The sequence below is a fragment of the Cebus imitator genome, unplaced genomic scaffold, assembly GCF_001604975.1.
Source record: "Cebus imitator isolate Cc_AM_T3 unplaced genomic scaffold, Cebus_imitator-1.0 Scaffold20, whole genome shotgun sequence".
Taxonomy (NCBI): domain Eukaryota; kingdom Metazoa; phylum Chordata; class Mammalia; order Primates; family Cebidae; genus Cebus; species Cebus imitator.
Window position 1 is genome coordinate 3,535,990 of NW_016107335.1, and position 7,180 is coordinate 3,543,169.

Sequence of the window (7,180 nt, forward strand, 5' to 3'; positions counted from 1 at the left end):
AAAAAAAAAAAAAAAAATGGTGTGGATGGGAAGGATGGACAACAAGTGACATTGTGCATATTATGGGCTACTTGGGAAGCCGTTGGGAGCTGCGTAAAGATTCTAAACAAAAAAACAACAAAATCAACACGGACTTTTATGAAAGATAGAAGAAGTCCATGGGGCAAGCACGTGGGTAGAGCAAGGGGAGCTCTAAGGCTGTGGAAGCCAAGGAGAGGCTGCGGCGAGTGGCGGTCGATGCGGGGCGCCTCTTCTTTGGGAGCAATGCCTCAGTTTCCTTTTGCACAATCCCTTCTCCCCCAGGTTGCAGGCTTCCTATCGGGGTCTCCCATGGGCTGCCCCCTGCAGCTGACAGTAAGCATGTGAGCCAAGTTCGTCTCGTGCCAGAGCTTGGAATCTTGGGCAGACTGGCTCAATCATGAGGAACAATTGGGGTCCTGTGTTTCTCCCGCCTGGATCTGCCCTGCCCTGTGCTTCCCAAGCATGGCTCTCCAGCCTCCCTGGTGTCCCTGTCCTTCTGTGAGCTCCTCACCTGTGTGTTTTCCCTTCAACACCTTGTCTGCTACAAAAACCAACAAAACCCCTAAGTGATACTAAAGCTATGGGATTATCAGGTGCAAAGTAAACACAGACACTTGGCAGCGGTAATGGAGGAAGATCTGAGAGGCAGAATCCACACCATGTAGGAAGTAGCAGGGGAGTGGGAGGAAGGAGGCTGGGATGCTTCCAGGATCCAGGAACACAAGGGGAAGCAGCAGGGAAGGAGCGGGAGAGGAACAGCGTGTCCCTGTGAACTGCCAAATGCTGTGGCACATTCTGGTCCACAGTTGTCCGTGGCCAGCCTGGCGTTTAGGAAAGCGTCTGAGTGGGAGATGCAGATTTGCCAGCATCAGGTGTGAGTGTGGCCAGACGCTAAGGCTTTGAAGGCTTTAGTCTTGGGAGAGCAGCCTGAGAAGAGCAGACACTGCACACGGAAGCCCGGGGAACGGGGAAGTCTCGGGAAACGGACAAAAGGAGAGCAGGGCAGTAGGAAACAGGCAGGAGGTGGGGTCGCAGAAGCCAGAGGAGCGTGGGCTTCCAGGGAAAGGGGTCCGCAGTGTGGACGGCCACAGAGAAGTGACGTACAGACTGGAAAGGTGACCAGGTTTGGCAGCTCGAGGGTGCTTTGCAGCTTCCGCACAGATCATTTACGTCAAGTGCTGCAGATAAGTTTGAGGCATATCATTACCCACGCCCTCAGCAGGCAAACAGACAGTCTGGGTGGCTCCCATCATGGGTGCCCATGCTTGCTGCTTTGCCTTGGTGGGAGACTATCCCTGCATCGGATCTAGACGTCTCCTCTTATGGACTGCATGTCTGTGTCCTCCTCCCAAATTCACACCTGGAAACCACAACCCCCAATGGCATAGTATTTGGAAACAAGGTGAGCGGGAGGTGTTGAGGTCATGAGGGTGGAGCCTTCGTGAATGGGATTGGTGACTTTCTAAAAGAGGCCCCAGAAAGATAATGTTTCTCTGCTATGTGAGGATACAAAGAAAAGCCAGCGGTCTGTCAACCAGGAAGCGAGCCCTCCCCAGAACCCGGCCATGGCAGCGCCTGGATCCCAGCCTCCAGCCTCTAGAATGGTGAGAGGTAAACTTCTGTTGTCTGAGTCGTCAGTCTAGGTGGTGGGCTGTCGCAGCCTGCCCAGACGAGGTGCCTGGTTTAGGCCGAGCTCTTGGGTGGGCCACACGGGTGTGGACTGGACACTCTGCATTTGGCCACCAGATTCGGCCCCCTGAGGATCTTTAGTCCCTTGTCAGGGCTGGTCCCCGGACTTCTTGGATTCTGCATTCAGTCCCCGAAGACTTCTCCATCTTGCACACATGACCTGCAGAGGCTGAAACGGAGCTGGCCAGGTTGCAGTGCGTTGCGGGGTGGACGGACTACCAATCCCTGCTAGTCTCTTTTGAAGTTTGACTGGTTAAGGGAGGGCATTCTTATGGGAGAATTTATAGTGCTGTTAATTTAAATATAAACTATAACAATATTTTGTAAGTGATTTTGTATATTCTTTCATTTAACATGATAATACCTTTTATATAACTTTAAAACCCACTCCTTATAACATAGTTTGAGTGAGCGCATACAATTCCATTGTAATCTCTCTCAGAGCTTCCGAGGGCCATGGGAGTGACACGAATCAGAGGGGCCGAGGGTGCAGGGCAGGGCTCTGGGGGGCAAATGTGGGCTCAGGCTGGATGGGGCTGCTGTTGGGGATGGGGGACAGCATGGTGTCGGCAGCCTCATGGGGTTAGGGCGACTTGATGGGTCTCAAACACTCGGTCTGCTTCCCCCTTAAGACATTTGCTGAATTTTGAGGCTGTGCCGGGAGGGAAGACTTTTAAAAAGCTAAACTAGTTGTATCTGAATCTCATTCTGGAAGTTTCTTCAGTCTGTCAGTGCAAAGACAAGACCTTGACCTCAGGGGCCGGGAAGCCCAGCAGGTGCTTATGAAACCCCCGAGAGCCACACCTGTGACCTCCGTAGGCTGAGTAAGGCTGGGTTGCAGTTTTGGCAAGTCTCGGTTAACATCAATTCCTCCGAATCTCCTGTCCCCTTCCTTTTTAGGATTTCTCCATCAGCGACTCCTTCCGTCCTGGCTGCTCTTCCCCTTCTCTGTGTCTCCTCACTCCATCTGTTTCCTGGGTCTCATTTCAAATGCTGCTTCCTGAGGGAGACTTTCCCCAAGTCTTCCCCATCCCCGTCTGATCCCATCTGTGTTTTGTGTGGTCTGAGGTCACCATTCCCTCCACCTTTCCCTTACAGCACTTTTCTCTGTGTGTAAATGTCCTGGACGTGTTTGCTCAGTCGTTTGCATCGTGACTGTCACGTGAATAAGATCACAGCCGTATCGTTCTCAACTGTACTGTACTGAAGGGTCACATGGGGCCAATTATTATCCAGATTCTTGGGCCTTCACATGAGATGTTCTGATTCAGGAGGTCTTGGGTCAGGGCCACGAATCTGCGTTTTTCTGGTCCAGCATCGAATTCAGGATCACAAGTTGCATTTACTTGTCATATTTCTTGATTCTCACTTAATCTGGAACAGATCCACAGTCTTTGTTTTATTATGGCCTTGTCACTTTGTGGTGACCTTGTCACTTTTGAAGAGCGCTGGCCAGTTATTTTGCAGAGTGTTGCTCAGCTTGTCTGGGGGCTCTGCTGTACATTTTGGGCAGGGAACCCCAGGAGGGATGTCTTCTCCGTGCCTCAGTCGGGAGGCCTCCATCAGTTTGTCCTGTTCCTGCTGATGGTAACTTTTATCACTTGGTGGATAGGGCACCTGCCAGGTCTCTCCACTGGAAAGTCCCTCTTCCCTTTGTAATATGTATCTATGTATGGAGAGACACGTCAAGGATGTGTGAATATCCTGTTCCTAATCACACGTTCCCCCACAAGCTGAGCATCCACGGATGGTTCTTGCTGAATTAGTATTACAGTCGGTGCCAAATGATGACTGTATGACTCCACAATTCTGCATCTATTACTTGTGGTGCTTCTGCAAGGAAGAGCTTTCACTAGTTCCCATTTATTTATGCATTCAATTATTTATGCCAGGATGGAACCCTGGTTTTTCATTTTATTCTATGAATTCTAATTCATTATTATCATTACTTATGATGTTCAAAATGTCACAGATTTGGCCTTTGGAAAACCCTCTGAGTTTTAGAGCATCTGGTCAAAATGCTGTTTCCCAAACGTTCCTAGGCTGGTTCTCGTCCTGCCCACTCCTCTTCAGCATGGCTACGTCATTTATTTATTTATTTATTATTTTTGTGTGTGTGTGAGGTGGAGTCTGACTCTGTTGCAGGTCTGGAATGCACTGGCACAATCTCGGCTCATGGCAACTTCCACCTCCTGGGTTCAGGCGATTCTCCTGCCTCAGCCTCTGGGATAGCGGGGACTACAGCCACCCGCCACTATACCAGGCTATTTTTTTTTGTTTGTTTTTTGTGTTTTTAGTAGAGACAGGGTTTCACCATGTTGGCCAGGCTGGTCTCGAACTCCTGACCTAGTGATTCCCCTATGTCGTCTGTTTCTAATAGATGGGTCTAATAGCTGGGTCAGTTAGTTCCCGTTTGTATTCCATGTGGGTCCTTCCCACTTGTTTATTTATTTCATTTATCTTGAATGGTTAGCTTGGTTCCAAAAGTCAAAACTAAACAGCAGATGAACAGAGAGCGCACCATGTTTTCTTCTCCTTACTTCTTACATGAAGGCGACGCCATCCTGTAGCGGCATCATAGTTTACTGGACCCCTGTCCTACACGTGGGCATTTCCATTACTTCCACAATATTCCTGTGGCAAACAGCGCCGCAGTGAGTAATCTTGTGTGTACGTAGGTCCATGCTGTCAGAGGTATGTTTTTAGAGTGGACGCCTAGGAGCAGGTGACTGAAAATGAGTGCAGTTGTCATTTTGTTAGGAGTTGTGAATTGCTTTCACTCCCACCAGCAGTGTGAGGATTGCTTATTCCCCATGCCCTCATCAGAAGAAGGCATTGCTGGCCAGTTGTGGTGGCTCACACTTGTAATCCCAGAACTTTGGGAGGCCAAGGAGGGCAGATCGCTTGAGGTCAGGAGTGCAAGACCCGCCTGGCCAACACAGAGAAACCCCATCTCTACAAAAATTAACTGGGCATGGTGGTGTGCACCTGTAATACCAGCTACTAGGGAGGCTCAGGCAGGAGAGTTTCTTGAACCGGGAGGCAGAAGTTTCAGTGAGCAAAGATTGCACCACTTCACACCAGCCTGGGTGACAAAAGAAAAAGAAAGAAGAAAGAAGAAAGAAGAAGAAGAGGAAGAGGAAGAAGAAGAAAGAAGAAAGAAGAAAAGAAGAAGAAGGAAGAAAGAAGAAAGAAGAAGAAAGAAGAAAGAAGAAGAAGGAGGAGAAGAGGAGGAGGAAGAGGAAGAGGAAGGAAGGAAGAAGAAGAAGAAAAGAAGAGGAAGAAGAAGAAGAAGGTGTTTTCATACTGATTTTTGCTGATAGGCAAGAAATGGTATCTCCATGTGGTTTCAGATTGCATTATTTCTAGTGGTGAGTGAGGCAGAACTTTTTTTTTTTTTTTTTTTACAAAGTCTTGCTCTGTAGCTAAGCTGGAGTGCAGTGTTGCAATCTCGGCTCACTGCAACCTCTGCCTCCAGGGTGCAAGCAATTCTCCTGCCTCAGCTTCCCGAATAGCTTGGACTACAGGCACGCACCACCATGCCCAGCTCATTTTTATTTTTCTGATAGAGAAGGAGTTTTGCCATGTTGGACAGGCTAGTCTCAAACTCCTGACCTCATGATCTGTCTGCCTCAGGCTCCCAAAGTGCTGGGATTACAGGCGTGAGCCACCATGCCCGGTTGGAGGTAGAACATTTTTTATATGATGAGGATCATTTTGACACCTCTTTTGTGAATTATCTGTTCATATATTTTCTAAAATTTTTCTTTTGTTTTTTGATTCTTTTCTTTCAATTTTAAAGACTTCTTCATAGGTTGGAGGCGTGAGTCCTTCACCCATGAATTGTGTTACAAATATTTTCTCCCAGTTTGTTAGGCTTTTCTGTTTCCTTTATGATACTTTGCCAAACAGCTTTATTTTATTTTATATAGTAAATTTATTATTCTTTTTTAATTGCCTCTGGATTTCAGGTTATAGTTAGAAAGACTCACCATGGAGGTTGAATATGAATTTCACCACATTTTATTCTAGTACTTTTATTATTTTATTTTAAAAATATTTGGATCCCTGATCCTCTGAGAGTTTATGTTTGATGTGACATATGAATCTAATTTTATCTTTTTCCCAAGGCCACCAATTGTCTCACTCAATTGATTAAAACACTCGTCCCTACTCCAGGGCTGTAAGATGGTGCTGCTGGCAGACACTGAGTTTCCGCATGTGGTTTGCTCATTTCAGGACCCTCTATTCAATTCCTCTGTTCAGTTTGTCTATTCATGCATCAACACTGCAACACTGCACTGCTTTCTTTAAAGAAGCTTTATAGTATTGTTTCCATTCATTGTCGCAAGTGCTTTTCTGAGATAGGCTTTTGCTCTTGTTGCTCCCCCAAGCTGGAGTGCAGTGGCGCGATCTCAGCTCACTGCAACCTCTGCCTCCTGTGTTCAAGTGATTCTCCTGCCTCAGCCTCCTGAGTAGCTGGGATTACAGGCATGTGCCACCACGCCTGGCTAATTTTTTGTATTTTTAGTAGAGAGGGGTTTCTCCATGTTGGCCAGACTGGCCTTGAACTCCTGACCTCAGTTGATCCACCTGCCTCGGCCTTCCAAAGTGCTGGGATTTATAGGCATGAGCCACTGTGCCCAGCCTCACAAATTTTTATTCTAACCTCTGAAATGGAAATCAGAGTTCTCTTGTGGATTATTAACTGGGACTCTTAAGTGAAAGCACTTGGCCTTTTGAGAGCTTTTAGAAAATAACAACATTCCTTCCCTTATTGAACATGACTGCTTATTTTGATTGCACCCTTACTTTTAGGAATATTTACCGGAGAGCCATTGATAAGTATAAATTTTGGGCTTAACTTCCAAAGTCTGATATGGAGGAAAGGAAAAAGATTAGACAGCCGGCTGGTCCATGTGGCCTGAGCTGCCATGCCTAGGCTCTCTTTCTCCAGTAGAACAGGTGGGTGCCATGGGGTGATCCCAGGGACAGAGGGGGGTGACATGGGGTGATTTGAGGCTCCCAGGCCTCCAGAGGCCTCAGTCAAAACTGGCTTGCTGTCCTGTCCTCCAGTCCCAGGCACCACCCACATTTAAGAGATAGGGAACAGGGGCGTGGATCCAAGAGAAGGGGGGAAAATAGAGCCTCTTGTTGGCAATGAATCTAGTGCACGCCTATGAGTTGCCCGCCACTGCAGTAACAGATCACGACAGCGCAGTGTTTTGCACAACACAGGCCCCTTCCCCGCAGTGCAGTGTTTTACACAACAGACCCCTTCCCCGCAGCGCAGTGTTTTACACAACACAGGCCCCTTCCCCGCCGCGCAGTGTTTTACACAACGCAGGCCCTTCCCCGCCGCGCAGTGTTTTACACAACACAGAGCCCCTTCCCCGCAGCGCAGTGTTTTACACAACACAGACCCCTTCCCCGCAGCGCAGTGTTTTACACAACAGAGCCCCTTCCCCGC